This window comes from Muntiacus reevesi, chromosome 2 (assembly GCF_963930625.1).
Source record: "Muntiacus reevesi chromosome 2, mMunRee1.1, whole genome shotgun sequence".
Taxonomy (NCBI): Eukaryota; Metazoa; Chordata; class Mammalia; order Artiodactyla; family Cervidae; genus Muntiacus; species Muntiacus reevesi.
Genome location: NC_089250.1, coordinates 234,009,351 through 234,026,787, shown reverse-complemented (window position 1 = coordinate 234,026,787; position 17,437 = coordinate 234,009,351). Strand labels below are relative to the sequence as shown.

The following is a 17,437-nucleotide window of genomic DNA, read 5'->3' as shown; positions in this document are numbered from 1 at the left end:
TGAATTCCATTATTTGTTTTTAAGATGAAAGCCAACAGTTCCTACTTTGAAGGGATTTTATTTTATGGTTATGTTTAAAAAACCATTAGCCTCTTACTCAAACTAATTAAAATATAGGTCTAGAGGCGGGGGGGAACCTCCTTTAAAAATAAATATAAGATATAAACTCTTAAGTTACAGATTTCAGAGTAGTTGTTTGGGAGGCATGTAATTTCCCTCCCTCCTGCCCTGAGACCTTATCAGAAGTGGGATTTAGAGTCTCGTGTGAGTCCTTTCCTAGTAAAAGATTTTAGCTAAATAAACAAACATAACTGGTAGGATACAGAGAACTAATGAAAGCTATATGATCGCCCATCTGGTAAAAAGTTGTCCCTGCAGAATTCAGGCAATCATAAAATCACAGAAAAAATGTATGTAATCAAGATATTCTTGCAGTGTGAGCAAAAACTCCCTGCCCTACCTTGTAAAACACTAGTCCTGACATGTTTCCATAGCCAGCACAGAACCAGGGGTCTCCTACATTCTTACAATTTCTTACCAGGTATCTGAGACATGTTCTTAAGCTTTTGGAAATGATAGATGTGAATTAATAGGCATTCATAGACATATGTAATCCTGTTTGATTTAAACGATTATGTATTTGCTGACAAAATCTTATCACTGATAACTTTTGAGTTAAATGGGCTTCAAGTATTTGGTGCATCAAATATGTCTGAGCCTGGAAAGTGCACACAATAAGTCACTTCTCATTCTTTGGGAAGAATTTATAGGTTTATTTCTCTTTTTAAGACAGCCTTGGAATAACGGCTAAAACTATTTTTGTTTCTTGACTTATTCAAAACAGGGGAAAAACCATGCAACTGAGTATTTATATAAGTGGAAAACTTCAGAGCTGACAACCAACTAGTTGATACATATTTGAAACCCGTTTAAGATAATCCTTAATTGCAGTCAATAATCTTATAAGTAGATAACATCCAAAGTCAGCATAATGCCCACTTGAAGAAAGAACACTGATTGTGTTTGGATAGTGTAGCAGCAAGAATCCTGTAAGATGTTTTTTAAAATACTTTAACTTTTGTTTATGCTTAATGTATGAATTGATCTATATCAGGATTTCTCGGTCTCAGCACTATTACCAATTTGGTTTTGTTTTGTTCTTTTAGCAGCCAGTATTTTATTTTTTTGTCCTCATTGTCATTTGTTTTTTAATTAAACCTATTTTGTATTGGAATGTAGCTGATTAACAATGTTGGATAGATTCAGGTGGGCACCAAAGGGACTCAGCCATGCATTGACATGTGTCTGTTCTCCCCTAAATTCCCCTCCTGCCCAGGATATGGCACTAATAGCACCTTGGATTGGATACTTTTTTGATGTGGGAGCTGCTCTGTGCATTGCAGGATATTTAGCAACATCCTTGGCTTTTACCCACTAGATGCCAGAAGCACTCTATAGTTATGACAATAAAAACTCTCTCCAGACAGCATCAAATATCCCCTGGGGGGCAAAATTACCCCTCATTGGGAATCACTGGTCTCTATACCTGTGTATTTATATCTGTAAACCTATAGCTTTATCTGCATCTCTGTGTGAGCATAGTTGTTTTAGGCACCCCACTCGACATGATACAGTTTAGGAGCATTAAACTTTATACTTTAGCAATCAAAGAGTGGAAGACAATACAGAAAGTCATTTTTGGTGGAATTCATACTAACTCTTAATTAGAGAGATCGATTGAAACTAGAGAACACATGTTTTACCTTTGGTTGGGAGAGTTTGGTGACTGAACTAAAAAAATACTGTAATTAGATAAAATGTTTTCATTTAAAAATAGTGAAGAACATTTTGCTTAATACATGGTTCCTTTTTTACATTTGAAATTTCATAGGGTTGTGCAAGAAGTAAGACCCAAGAGACTTATTGATGTTATTTAGAATAAATATGTCCCATCATTGGAGACCTTAAAATTTGTTTTCAGTGGAAAGTTTCTGAGGTCCTGGGTCATTTGATTGCAGTATGAACTACAAAGTCTGGCAGGACAAGGAAAAGAACTCAGATTTTATCTTAGATGACTTTCCATTTCTATTTTAAGACTTGGCAGTGCTTTGGCAAACCCTCCCAGTGGTTCACCTGAATTTGAAGTGGACTGAATCATGTGCACAAAAATAAATGACTTAGGAAAAAATAAATAAATAAATGGCTTAGCTACACACTAAAGCTGCCAGTGGCAAGGACCCCTGGGCTGATTCTGAGACCATTGCCTCAGTAGTTGAGTACTTCCTGTGTGCCAGGCCATGGGGCTGTGACGGCCAATTGGCCACATACAGCCTCTGCCCTTGAGGGAGACAGACATGGAAATGGATCGTTTTAGCACAGCGTAGTGATGTCTTGTGGCTTAGCTGGTAAAGAATCTGCCTGCAATGTGGGAGACCTGGGTTCGATCCCTGGGTTGGGAAGATCCCCTGGAGAAGGGAAAGGCTACCCACTTCAGTATTCTGGGCTGGACAATTCCATGGACTGTATAGTCCATGGGGTTGCAAAGAGTTGGACACAACTGAATGACTTTCACTTCACACTTCCCTTTAGAGGGATGTACAGGTTGCTTCAGAGCTTGAAAGAGGAGAATCTAGCAGAGCCCAGGGGTGCATAAGGTGCTGCCAAGGAAGGCCTTTCCAAGGTGTTGTTTTCTGGTTTTTTTTCTTTCAGTTTTATTGAGATGTAATTGACATATGGCATGGTATAAGTTTAAGGTGTGCAGAATAATAGTTTGACTTACATGCATTATGAAATGATTATCCTAGTAAGTATCAGGAACATCCATCATCTCATACAGATAACAAAATTAAAGAAATAGAAAAGTGGTTTTTTTCCTTAGTGATGGAGAACTCCTAGGATTTTTTCTTTTGATGATTCTCGTATATAACATGGAGCAGGGTTAATTATATTTATCGTGTTGGACATTACATCCTTAGTACATATTTATCTTATACTGAAAGTTTGTACCTTTTGATCACCTCCTCTGACCCTCCCTGCCCAAGTAACCACAAATTTGACCTATTTTCCTATGAATTTGTTTATTTGTTTTTGAAGTATAATTGACCTACAACACTATATTAGTTCCTGTTACACAACATAGTGAATCGATAGTTCTATACATTTCAAAATGATCACTGTGATATATCACATGCAAAGGCATTACATATTTATTGGCTGTATTCCTTACAGTGTACATTTCATACCTGTGACTCATATATTTTGCAACTGGAAGTTTGTACCTTTCACTCTCCTGCACCTATTATATTTCTATCCTCCCACCACCACCTCCCCTCTGGGAGCTGTTTGTTCTCTGTGTCTATGAGTCTGTTTCTGTTTTGTTTTATTTGTTCTTTTTTGTTTGCTTGTTTTATAGATTCACATATACATGAAATAATATATTTGTCTTTCCCTTTTTTTGACTTACCTGCACTTATCACAATACCCTCTAGGTCAATCCATGCTGTCACAAAAGGCAAGATTTCTTTTTATGGCTGAGTAGTATTCCAAAGTGGCTGCACCAATTTACATTCCCACCAACAGTGCACAAGGGTTCCCTCCCTTTTCTCTGCATTCCATGGAATTGTTTTCTGAGCATCCCTGAAGATGATACCTACTGTTTGCATCAGTGGGTCTATTTATTATAAATTAAAGCGAAGTGAAAGTTGCTCAGTTGTGTCCAACTCTGCAACTCCATGTCCATGGAATTCTCCAGGGCAGAATACTGGAGTGGGTAGCCTTTCCCTTCTCCAGGGGATCTTCCCAACCCAGGGATTGAACCCAGATCTCCTGCATTGCAGGTGGATTCTTTACCAACTGAGCTATCAGGGAAGCCCCATTATAAATGAACCCACACTAAAGTGCCCATGAGAGATGAGAACAAAGTAGTTGTTTCTTTCAGGGATGTTAGAACTTATCTTGAGACATAGCCCTTTCTAAGCCCAAGTAACTGCTAGTGACAGAAATTTGCATGTGAATGTCAGATCTTTGGGGGCAGGCAGAGATCTTTCTGGGTTTTACAGTGGCGTCAAAGAAAGTAGCTGTTTTTTCCATCCACATTAATGGCTACTCTTCTGTCTCATTTCAGTCCTTTTTAAGAAACCAAAAGAAACCAAGCACATCTAATGTACAAGTTGCTATCGTTATATAAAAGATGCCCACAGTTTGCCAAATACAAGGGAAAACCCTGTAAGAAAAGACATGATTCTTACCTTCTGGGAGTTATACTCTGGACCTTATCTTCTGCTTAATGTTGGCTGGTACTTCTTCTCTTCCGTCTTTAGTTTTTCCTCTGCTTGCAAACCTCCGTACAGCATGTCTGAGCTAAAGCTCTCCAAAGTGTAGTCTGTACTTGCTGGCTCCCATATGAACACTCTCTGTTCACTGCCAAGAATGCACATCCCCATTTCTTTGTCTGCCAGGCCCACTGATGACAAGTAATTTTCTCTACCAGAGTGCTCTTGTCTCATAGACAAACTCCTATACATCCTTCAAGACCCCATTTAAGTGACCTCTGTTATTTGAAAACTTCTGCTGACTTTCCGTGGGGAGTGTTTTGCTTATCTCTAGTGTATAGTGTGGTCACGTGGAGTCCTACCTGTCCTTAACATTAGAGCACTTCTAGGGTAGAAACTGCATCTTATTCACATGTATTTTACCGAATGTGTACCACTGTGTCTTTTATATTATGTATGTGTGCTAAGTAGCTCAGTCACGCTTGATTCCTTGCAACCGCATGGACTGTAGCCCACCAGGCTCCTCTGTCCATGGTATTCTCCAGGGAAGAATACTGGAGTGGGTTTCCATTTCCTTCTCCCAAGGAATCTTCCTGACCCAAGGATTGAATCTGTGTCTCCTGCATTGGCAGGCAGATTCTTTACCACTGAACCACCTGGAAAGCCCCTTTTATATTGTGAAAGTGAAAGTGTTAGTCGCTCAGTCGTATCCGACTCTCTGCAACCCCATGGTCTGTACCCCACCAGGCTCCTCTGTCTATGGGATTTTCCAGGCAAGAATACTAGAGTATGTTTCCATTCACTTCTCCAGGGGATCTTCCAACTCGGGAACTGGACTCGGGTCTCCCACATTGCAGGCAGATCCTTTACCGTCTGAGCCACAAATAAATATTACATGAAATGTTTTAATGATCCATTTATTTTTCCTAGATTACCAAACACCAAGTTCTTTACTCTCAACTTTCTTTTTTGTTTAATCACGTGCCTCTTGCATATAAAACACTTTGCTGGGGGCTTTGTCTTGTCTTACTTCTCCTTACATAGCCCAGTCCCACAAAGTTCTATCCTTTCCTTCTTAGAAACAAGGAAAGAGAAACTCAGAGAGGGCACATGAAGCATGGTACCTAATGATAACCCAGTATGTAAGTGGTAAAGCTTGGATTTGAACTTAGATCTTTCTGGCTCATTTGTCCACTCATGCATTCAACTGATAATACTGATAAATACTTACTGTGAGCAACCATACTTACACTGGGGCCAGAGGAAACCACGTGGAAGCAGATAAATTCCTTGTCATCATGGATTCTCCATTCTAGTGAGGCCAGAGACAGACAATTAAATACAGTAAGGGAACTTCCCTGGTGGTCCAGGAGCTAAGGCTCTGAGCTCCCAATGCAGAGGGCCCAGATCCCACCCCTAGTTGGGGAGCTAGATTCCACGTGCTGCAACTAAGAGTTTGTATGCTACAACTAAGACCCAGCGCAGCAAAATAAATAAGGATGGGGTGTATGTGCCTCTATAGCTAAGCTGATCTGGGGAGGGACCTTAAGCAGAAACTGACATGAATTAATGGTGGAGGGGATAGTGGTCCAGGCAGGGAGGAGATCGGGGCACCGGCCTGGAGAAGGGAGCGAGGAACAGCTGGGGCAGAGTGCCTGGATCTGAGCGGTTCTCCTAGGAGGTCTTTTGGAAGAGGAATCAGCAGCCAGGTCCTGCAGGTATGTGTGGCCCATGGACAGGGATAAAGCTTTTACTCTGTGTATCAAAGCGAAGCTACTCAAGTTCTTTAGGTAGTAAAATCCTCTTGTGCAATCTTATAAGCCTTTGCAGTTTGTAAAACAACCATGCGTGGTCTGCTTTGTTTCTGCAAGACTCTGAAGTGTCACCTTCGTCATGAGGACAGAAAGAGTAGCTTTCTGTGCACAACCCATTTCCTTTGCAAAACCCCCAGGATGAGGCTAATGCTGTTCTCATGCCCACGATAGAAACAGGGAAAGTGAAAGCCATGGTGTCTAACCAGCTTCTGCTCAGTTACATGCCTAGCAAGTAGTCAATAACTGTTGAAGTCTGAACTTGTCCCGAAAGTGAGTTAGGTAACTTACCTACCTTCCCGTAACTAGCCCCGTGGGATTGGAGTGCAAAGCCAATTAGTCTGACTTGTAATGAAATGCTGTCTGTATTGCATTCTCCCTGCTCTTGGCCCTGCCTGGTCTCGGCCTCTGCAACTTGGTGCCAACCTTGCCATGTGAACTGGTTTCTCAGCATCCGTCTATCCTGATACCAATCTTGTACACCTCCTACAGACCATGTGCGTGGGGGAGAGGGGCTTTACATCTCTCTTACTAAATCTTCCCTTCAACAAAACCCTTCCTGGACCTTCCTATTTAGTGCATTTCAAACTATTGGGTTGGTCAAGAAGTTTGTTTGGGTTCTTCCATAACATCTATGGAAAACCCCAAACGAACTTCTTGGCCCATGCAATAAATACTTAGACTGACCTTCAAGGCCCCCCCCCAGAGCCTGGCTGCCGACCATCTCTCCATAGTGACCTTGCCTTTCCTCAATACCTGCCCTTTGCCTGCAGCCAGATGGGTCTGTTTGTTACTGGAAGGAAGCCTGTGCTTGCTACGGTCTGCAGCTTTGCTCATCCCATTCTCTCTGCCTGGGCCATGCCCCACCCCCACCTTCTTCCTTCATTCAAGATATGTTTTTTGAAAAGGCCATTCCCTTTTGATTCCATCTGCTAAGCTTGCAGACCATTTGTCAGTGTCACTCACCACCCAACCTGGGCCTTGATAAATGTTTTTGTGCTATCACTCAAACCAAGTTGTCATCTTTTAAAACCAACAATCACATCTCCTACTTCAACTTCTTGACATCTGCAGATAGAGCCCCAACCACATCCTTTTAATTAGCCTCTAATATGCCCTCAGTGAAGTGTTGGTAAGGCTTTGAGGAGGAGGAAGTGAGATAAATTATAATTACACAAAAGGTGTGGTCACTTCATAGCAGATGCCTTACCATTGGCCCCTTTGGGTGTGTATTTAAGGAAAATCTGGCCTTGTTCCCTGAATATCGGTGATGCTCGGTAGCTAGACCAATCCCAAGAACTGCTCCATTTTTGCTAAAAGGAAAACTTTATTTGAGAAATTTAATATCCTCTCCTCTACTTATATTTGTTTTTTTTATATTAAACAAGTGCAGTTGGGTTTGAGAGGGTGTTGGTTTTTTTTCATTATTTTTCCTGCTACTTTTAACTAGTCCAGATGGCTATGCCATTCACAGACTCAAATGTGTCCAGATCATGAAACTCCAAAGGCCTCCCTGTTTGCGTAGAGTCCATATGTTTAGGCATTGTTGTTCCTTGTGTGGGTCCACAGAACGTGTTGAAAAATCTAACAGGGGAACTTGCATTTCCTACTTGGTCCAAGTTAGGATGTTTCTGTCCTTCCTCCTGGTCATGAGGGGAGGGGAGGGGGATCATGGTCACCTTTCAGATGATTACTTTCTCCTCTAAGCGAGGAAGATAAGAAGAGATGATAAATAATTGAACGAAGTCTTTATTACTCTAAACAGTACAGCCTGTGCTATGTCAGCATTTTGGCAAGATCAGTGTCAGATGTATGGAAAGGTTTTTTTTTAAAAAAGAAATTTCCACCCATTAGCCTAAAATTAATCAGGCTCATCATTTGCAAATAGGAGTCTATTTTTGAGTTCCTGAGAAACTGGTTCAAAATATAGTTGTTTTTTTTTTTAATAATAATTTTCTTTTTTTTTTTTTGGTCGATACCCAGGGATGGAAACAGTGCCCCCTAGAGTGGAAGCGTGGAGCCCTAACCACTGGACCACCAGGAAAGTCCCAAAATACAGATTTTTTTTTTAGGTCCCCACTGCCTCAAGATTCCGATACATTAAATCCTAGTTGGGTATCAGGTCATCCGCCTTTAATACCAGGCATCTGATTACTCATTGGTTCCTAGCACCAGACTTTGAGAAATTCTAATCCAGACTTGAAAGGCAAAATTTCAAAAAACAGGATATTTCAATGAGAAAAAAAATCAACTAACAAATTTAAAGCTCAAATATTTGCCCTATTAGATTGTTGGCTTTCTCTTCTCTTCTTGCCTACCAGCCAGAGTCTCTGTTATTCATTGCAGCTTGTTTTTAGCCACTGAAGGCATCATCCTTAACACTCCAACCCTACCTACCTATAGATTATCCCTCCTAGAAAAGGGTTAGTACATTTTCTAGAATAAAGCATTTTTCTTTCAAGCTAAGTAGCTCTAAGCTAAGTCGCTTCAGTTGTGTCCGACTCTGTGCGACCCCATAGACGGCAGCCCCCCAGGCTCCCCCATCCCTGGGATTCTCCAGGCAAGAACACTGGAGTGGGTTGTCATTTCCTTCTCCAATGCATGAAAATGAAAAGTGAAAGTGAAGTCGCTCAGTCGTGTCCGACTGTTAGCAACCCCATGGACTGCAGCCCACCAGGCTCCTCTGTCCATGGGATTTCCAGGCAAGAGTACTGGAGTGGGTTGCCATTGCCTTCTCCTAGTGTTTAAAATATTCATTTTATTAGAGTATATAGGCGACAGTGGATGAGATGGCTGGATGGCATCATCGACTCAATGGACATGAGTTTGAGCAAATTCCAGGAGATGGTAAATGACAGGGAAGCCAGGTGTGCTGCAGTCTATGGGGTCGCAAAGAGTCAGACATGACTAAGCAACCGAACAATAACAGCAAATTCTTTTTCCACTTTTTCCACCTTTTCCCCACAGGTGTGGTTTTTTAAGGGACCTCTTGTAATGTGCTTACTCAGTTGCTTCAGTCATGTCTGACTCTTTGTGACCCCAGAGGAGCCTGCCAGGCCCCTCTGTCTGTGGGATTCTACAGACAAGAATACTAGAGTGGGTTGCCATCACCTCCGCTAGGGGATCTTACCAAGCCAGGGATCGAGCCCCTGTCTCCTGCGTCTCCTACCCTGTAGGCATAGTCTTTACTCCTGCGCCACTTGGGAAGCCCAGTGGTGATGGATGCTTGGTTTCTTCTTCTTCTTTGAATCTCATGTGCTGACTCTGTGCTCTGCTTGGCTTGGAGGACAATGCCACGTACCATCATTTCATATCTAGAAATGAATTTATCTATTTGTTTGTTCAGTTGAGATTTATTGAACACCTGCTATTTAGCAAACACTCACCTTGGCCCTGGGACATCAGTGTAAACAAGAGATAACACATGCTTATTCTCACTAACTTTACAGTCTAGTGGAGGAGAAAGATAAGACCTAAGTTACATTATGATAAGACCTGATTTAAAGAGCTGACTCATTGGAAAAGACCCTGATGCTGGGAAAGATTGAAGGCGGAGGAGGAGGGGATGACAGAGGATGAGGTGGTTGGATGGTGTCACTGACTCGATGGACATGAGTTTGAGCAAGCTTTGGGAGTTGGTGATGGACAGGGAAGCCTGGCGTGCTGCAGTTTATGGGGTTGCAAAGAGTCGGACACGACTGAGCAACTGACCTGAACTGACAGGTTACGCTGAAAAGTGTTATGGAAAAAATAAAGTAGGGGAAGAAGGGTAGAGTTCTAGAGGTGGAGGAGGGCCGCAAAGATAGGTTATTCGGTGATTAGAGAGAAGGTACATTTGAGAAAAGTTTCAAAAGGAGGGGAGTGAGCAAGCCATCAGGCTTCCCAGGTGGTGCAGTGGTAAAGAATATGCCTGCCAATGCAGGAGACGCAGGAGACTCGGGTTTGATCCCTGAGTCGGAAGGATTCCCCTACAGGAGGGCATGGCAACCCACTCTAGTATTCTTGTCTGGAGAATCCCACGGACAGAGGAGCCTGAAAGGCTATCATGCATGGGATCGCAAAGAGTCAGACACAACTGAGCATGCACAAGAATGCACAAGCGCGCACCGGGGACTCTTGGGGCGACAACAGTCTGGGCGGGGGAAACAGTCAGTGCAAAGACCCTGAGATGGCAATGTGTCAGGCATCTTACAGGAACAGCAAGGAGAGGCTGGCAGGGATAGGCTGGGATAAGCAAGCGGGAAGAACATTGACAAAGGGCGGAGAAGACATGGGCCATTGCGCAGATTTCGGCTTCTTCCCTTGCGTGAATGGGCAGCCACCGCAAAGTTTTGAGCAGAGGAGGGAGGTGATCTGACTTGGATTTTCAAAGGGTCTCTTTGGCTCTGTGCTGGGAACAGACTGTATGGTAGGGGGCTGGCAGAGCTAGTGGGACCTGCCAGGAGGCTGCAGCAGGGATCCAGGAGGGCATGGATGCTGGGGCCTGCCTGAATCCTGCAGAGGGTGGCAAGCGTCGGTTTGGGATATAATTAGAAAGATGAGCCAACAGAATCTTTTGATGATTTGATGGGGGAAGGGAGAGAGAAAGACTGGATTCAAGGATGATTTTTGGCCTGAGTCACCGGAACTGAGTCACTTCCCTTTCAAAGGAGACGAGGAAAGGCTGAGGGTGATGTGGTTGGGGGAGAAGATGAGGAATTCAGTTTTGCTCTCATGACTGAAATGCCAATTGATATCCAAGAGGAAGTGCTGTGGGTGACTGTATATATGAGTCTGGTGCTTTGCAGGTAATTATCTAGAAGTTTTTAGCATATGCACAGGCAAATAATAATTTTGAAAGTGTATTTCCTTAAAAAAATCTTGCTTTGTACTTGAGCCTATTTATGTGCGCTTAGGTATGTGTATGTGTGCTGAGTCGCTTCAGTCGTGTCTGACTCTTTGCGATCCTATGGACTATAGCCCACCTGGCTTCACTGTCCATGGGATTCTCCAGGTAAGAATACTGGAGTGGCTTGTCTTGCCCTCCTCCAGGGCATCTCCCCTACCCAGGGATGGAACTCAGGTCTCTTATGTCTTCTGCAATGGCAGGCAGGGTCTTTACCTCTAACTCAACTTAGGAAGTGCATGTCTGTGTATGTGATTGTATATATGTGTGTACATAATTCTCTCTGGTTATAATTGTATAATTAGCAGAATTGTGTTTGTGTGCAATTAGTATGCTACCATAACTACCACGTGTTGGGGGGAGGGGCTTCCCAGGTGGCTCAGTGGTAAAGAATCTGCCTGCCAATGCAGGAGATGTGGGTTCAGTCCCTGGGTCGGGAAGATCTCCTGGAGAAGGAAATGGCAACCCTCTCCAGTATTCTTGCCTGGAAAATTCCATGGACAGAGGAGCCTGGTGGACTACAGTTCATGGAGTTGCAGAGTTGGACAGGACTGAGCGACTCCACACACACACACGTGTGTGCTCTTCCACTCACTTAAGTCCATTATTTGCAGTTTTTTTGTGTCCAGCCTATTGTTGACCCCCAACCTTTGGTACAGACTGACTTTTTTGACAAGGCCACTCTTTGTTTCCTGGTGTGATGCTCCAGATTTACCCCTGATCACCATCAGTATTATCATTCACCATATTGGGCTTTCTAAAGACAGATTACCACTGCTGAAAATGGTTAAATCTTGATGATCCCTGGCAAGTTCTTTTCCACGGGATAGTTAACAGAGCCTTCGAGAGTGTGTAACTTAGCAGTGCAGTCTTCTCCATCATGTGACCGTGCTTGGCACACTTGGTCCATGATGGCACAGTTCATTTGTGTAAGCAACTTGACAGATGTCCTTACTGAGGCATCAAATTGGATGGTGTCTGCTAACAAATCTAATGGGAAAAAAGAAAAGAGAATTCAAAGGATTATTTTTTTTTTAGGATTAAATTTGTGCCATTTAGCTGTTTGATACCCTGTAGTTAATACTGCTTTACTAGAAGCCTATACAATTCTTCACATGGGTGTCAAAATAATTTCAGTAAGAATGATGTTGTGTGGACTCATCAGGCTGAAGTCTTCGTCTTGTGACTACAGATGGGTTATTGTCTGCTGTTCCACTGTCTTCCAAGCCTTTTGCTGGATGAGCGAGACTTAACAATCTCCATTAATTTGCTTTGGCACTTCACATGGTTAGTCAGGCCACGAACATGACGGTCTTTAATAATTTTTTTTTTTAATACTGCAATGCTCCTTTTCAGTTGATGTCCTTCATAAATTGTATTTGCTGAAGCTATAATTACTCATCAAGCAGCAAAAGCAAATCTACCTCCAAGTACAATGAAGATGTTCTTTTGTGAAATTATTAAGATAGAGAAGTTCGACATGCAGAGTAATTTAGTTCTGCTTTTCAATTATATCTTTGGGGATCCCATCTATTAGAGCCTATCAAATTGGAAAGGACTGATCATCACCAGCACACCTCATAAATGCCCCTGTCTCACAGTGACCATTTCCCCACGTAGATGAGGTCTTAAAACAGTTGAATTGGCCTGTTTCTTTCATAACATGTTTAAATGCTCTTTAGAGTAGTTAACTCTGTTTCACCTACAGGTTCATATAATTTATTTGATATATTTTGTTTTGACTCTTGAAATCACATAGAAGAACTTTGTATCATTGAGTAGAGGATCTTGGAAGGAACATTAGTGAAGAGTTACCACTGAGAAATTTTGGAAATTGACCAAATTAAGGTGACTTGTTTTTGCTGTTCTTGTTTAGTTGCTAAGTTGTATCCAACTTTGTGACCCCATGGGCTGCAGCATGCCAGGCTCCTCGGTCCTCTACTATCTCCTGGAGATGGCTCAAATTCATATCCACTGAGTCAGTGTTGCCTAACCATCTTGACTTAGAATGTCTAATTCAGAAATTCATATTTAGTTGATTAATAAAATACATAAACTTTACCATGGTAAAAAGTTAGGATATTAGTTATTATAAGAAGGATTCGGGGAAAATAAAACAGTATTATCAATAAAGGATTTGGAGCAAGATGTCCCAAAATGTGTTCCCACAGGGTGTTGTGGGGGAGGTGGGGGGAAATGAAGTGTTCCACAGCCAGTTTATGTGGGGCTGGGTTTACTAGCTCTCAACTAAAGAAAAATAGCTCCATCCAGATAGGAACCTTGTCATCTTTTTCATCATTTTGTCTCATGTCTTGCACATTGTCAACTCTGCAGGACTTCTCACAATCTTTAATGTTACAGGGAGCCCTGTGACTCATCCAAGAGAGGGCAGTGATCTACAGCCTTTCCCAAATTTACTGGTTTTTGAAATACTTTTACTGAAGTGCATTTTACTAGACTTAGTAAATGAGCTACCCTCTGGGAAATTTAAGCTTTGAGTAAGATCATTAAACATGAAGTTCTGAAATTGATCACTAAGTGAAATATTCAAGTTGTTGCTGCGACTGGAATGTAATTGATACAGATTATGAGGCAGGAGGGGCTTCCCCAATGGCTCAGTGGTAGAGAATGTGCCTGCCCATGCAGGAGACGCAAGACATGCAAGTTTGATCCCTGGTTTGGGAAGATCCCCTGGAGAAGGAAATGGCAACCCACTCCAGTATTCTTGCCTGGGAAATCTCACGAACAGAGGAGCCTATAGTTCATGGGGTTGCAAAGAGCTGGACACAACTGAGCAACTGAGCAAACGAGCATGAGGCAGGAGGGATGTCAGACTTTACTGCTTGTATCTGTGTTTGGGACAAGTTTCCTGACTCCCTAGAAGCCTCAGTGTGTTCATCTGTAAAGTAGGGGTAGTAATTTTATTTCTCCGTTTGTTGGGAAAATAAATTACATTTGGCCCCACTCTGGAAAGTTAAATGAAATATTAATTATGTGTGTAGAGGACTTCCCTGGGTAAACCTTTATTATCATTATCATAAAAAACTAAGGGGTAAAATTGTTCCACTTCAGATGGATGATTATGATACACTGAAATTAAAATATGATCACCCTGCCTTCCACAAATATCAGAGGGCTTATAATATGCCAGGCATTGTTGTTAGTTCAGGCAGACCATGGTGAACACAGTCAAGGCCCCTTCCCTCATGGACCTAGAGTTTTTGTAATATAATGTGTTTATGGATGTCACTGTCTCTTAGAACGTAAATCTAATTGTACACAATTCAGTTAAAGTTAATTTTTCTGGGCTCATTATATTAGCGATCTGCCCCAAATGATCACTTTTTCCTCTCAGAATCAGATCGGTTCTTACACAAAAGAAGTGCAACAAAATCCAGAGGTCATGTTTTAAAAGAAAATAAAATTAAGCTAGCATTACTTGATAAGGTAAAGCCAGTGAACATGGGATCCCGTTCTTCCTTGTCAGGCCCATCAGCACACAAGGGTAGCCAGATTTAGCAAATAAACATACACAACCCGCAGTTAAATTTGAATCCCCCGTAAATAAACATTTTTTTAGTATAAGTATACCCCAAGTACTGCATGAGACGTAATTATACGAAAATAAAGTGGGGTTTTTTAAATTTTTATTTTATATTTGAGTTGCTATTTAGTCACGTCCTCCTTTTTGTGACCCTATGGACTGTAGCCCACCAGGCCCCTTTGTCCATAGCATTTCCCAGGCAAGAATTCTGGAGTGGATTGCCATTTCCTTCTCTAGGGGATCTTTCCCACCCAGAGATCGAACCCACATCTCTTGCACTGACAGGTAGATTCTTCACTACTGAGCCACCAGGGAAGCCCAAATTGAAGTATAGCTGAGTAACGATGTTGGGTTAGTTTCAGGTGAAGAGCAAAGAGACTGAGCCATATATAAGCAGGGATCCATTCTCCCCCAGGTCCCCCTTCCATCCAAGCTGCCCCATGACACTGGGCAGAGTTCCCTGTGCTACACAGTAGGTCTTTGTTGGTTATCCATTTTAAATACAGTGGTATATTTGAAAGGGAAATTTAGCTGGGCATCCTGTTTGTTTGTTTTTTCTTCTGAGTACCCTCCAGTTCCAAACCAGAGGAGATATTTTTACCCCAAACAGAATAGAAACCTTTGCTTCCATTTCAGATGATTTCTAACTCTTCCTGCCTGATCACGAAGTGTTTCCAAATTAAAAGCCATTCATTAAGGCCTTATATAGATACAAATGATATGCAAGGAGTGCTTTGTGATGCCAGCTCAGTACTTCAGGTGAGAGCTTTTCAAATTACGTGGACCACTGGAGCCACCTGCTTGAGTAACCACGGAGGGGGCCGTCCCGTGGCCCATCAACGCACCACCGTGCCGCGTTGTTACTGATTTTTCTCATTTCTCCAGGGCAAATACTAATTAATGGATACAATTCACAGCTGATTAGCTGTAGTTTCTTCAGTAATTACATTCGCATGCTAACTGTTCAGAAGAGGATTTCTAACCCAGTTCTTATTTCACTCTAAGCTTAATTTGTTTTTTGAATTGTTTAAGCCCTTCGTTTAATAGCCATTTTATTTTTCTTTGTTGTTTTAGGTGCTATTAGATAATAAGTGAGTTTAATCTTAAAAAAAAAAACCTCTCTGATAATGAGCTGTTTGCTTTAAATGGATTTCTAATTCCCCAACAAAACCTACATTTAAATAACAGTAAAGCTGTGATACAGGCTGTTGTCAGTAGCTTGGGAGCCAGGGTTAGTACACAGAATATACATCGTGATCCAAGCTCTCATAAATACCCTAAAAAGAACATTTGAGATGGAGGCCTGAGATCTTAATTCTAAACTCCTTTATTCAACAGAAATTCCTGTCCTTTCTCTCGCATGTATTTAACACTGTGGAAAAATGGGCCGGGGGCCAGTGGGGTGGGGTGGAATATATGTGTATGTGCATGCACCTGCTCATGTGTTTTTTTTTTTAATATATTTTAAAATTATTTTTGAAACACTTTATTGAAGTATCATAGACATACAAAAAAACCTGTACATATTTAATGTATACAACTTGATGAGTTTGGAGATAAGTAGACATCTGTGAACGCATCACCACGTGTTTTTGATATCACATGCCTTCAGAAAAGCTAGATAAAGGGCTTTCTTAAGCGCTAACAAGTACATCTTTCAGAAATCCTCATAAAGATACTTATCCAAATGAATCTGAGGGCTCCTTGTGTGAAGATGTATTTAGGTGTCGGTTTACGGGGTGAGATTTTGCTTCTGTAGACCGTAACAGCGTTCTGGAACCATTAGAGCCTTCTGTATAAATCCTGCTTAGTTCTTGGATCCCTGACATGATAAAGTAGAGCGTGTCAATCCCACTTCTGTGCGCGAATCCTACAGGTTCAGAGTTGGAGGATGAGAGCCCCTCGGAAATAAGTGTGTGGGGGTGTATTGAGAGGAGGATGTGTGGGTTTATTGTGGGTCTTTCATATCTGTATGTCTGTATTTATATTTATTCTCTGTGTTTATCAATCTGTGTATTTGTATATGTCTGCCTACCTCCTTGGGAAAATTGTGCCTTTTACTTTAAATAATTACTGGCTGTATTTATAATAGAGAATGGATATACATTTCACCCATTGGAGACCAAATCTATGTGTTATTTGATGCATGAAAGGGAGGAAATAATACACTTTATAAAAAGAAGGGCGTTCTTTTACCATTTAAAAATCGTGAAAATAATATAGTCCCAGATAATTATGTTCCCAGAGCCTCTCTACATTGCCAGACTGATAACAGAAATGTTTAAAGCAACAAAAATGTGCCTTCTTAGACCATCTGAACCTGAAAATGCATTTCTGCCAAAATCCAAGTTTTACATTTTGATAACAGGTCTCTGGAAGGAAAGAGCTTATGTCTGAAATGCTGATACAGTCTTACTTGTGATGGTCTGAATGGGCTATTGTGTTAGGGAATTAAATAAAAATTGCTGTGTTCATGGGATCCTGCTTATTTTTTAAACCTCTTTGCACTTAATGTTACATTGAGAGATTAAATACCACTATTTTCAACAGCTCTGATGGATATAGATATCATTTTAAACTCTATTTGAAGGTTTAAAAAATATTCTTTAGTCTTATTGTTTATTTATATTCATGCCACACCCTATTCAGGGGAAAATAGAATTTGAGTCCTGGGAACTGAATTCTTTTCAGTTTAATTCACATTTTAGTCTAGGTACACTTGTGACATTTGTTCTTGAAAAGTAAGCTATGAAGTCCCAACATGCTTTAAAAATGTGTCAAGGTGATTTTCTTGGGAACTCTTTTCCTGCTAACCTCTGACAAATGCCAGTTCGATAAACAACACCCGCTAGTGACCAGTTGGGCAAATGTTTACAGTTGTCTCCTTTCACTGTTAGTCTTGATGAGAAACAAGACTATTTTCTAG

General features: G+C 41.5%; 1 protein-coding gene across 9 annotated transcripts in view; it reads left to right on the top strand.

The window, feature by feature from the left end:
* Nucleotides 1-17,437, top strand: part of TOX3 (TOX high mobility group box family member 3) — a 119,984-nt gene that overhangs the window by 68,008 nt on the left and 34,539 nt on the right. The gene's annotated exons all lie outside the window — the stretch shown is intronic.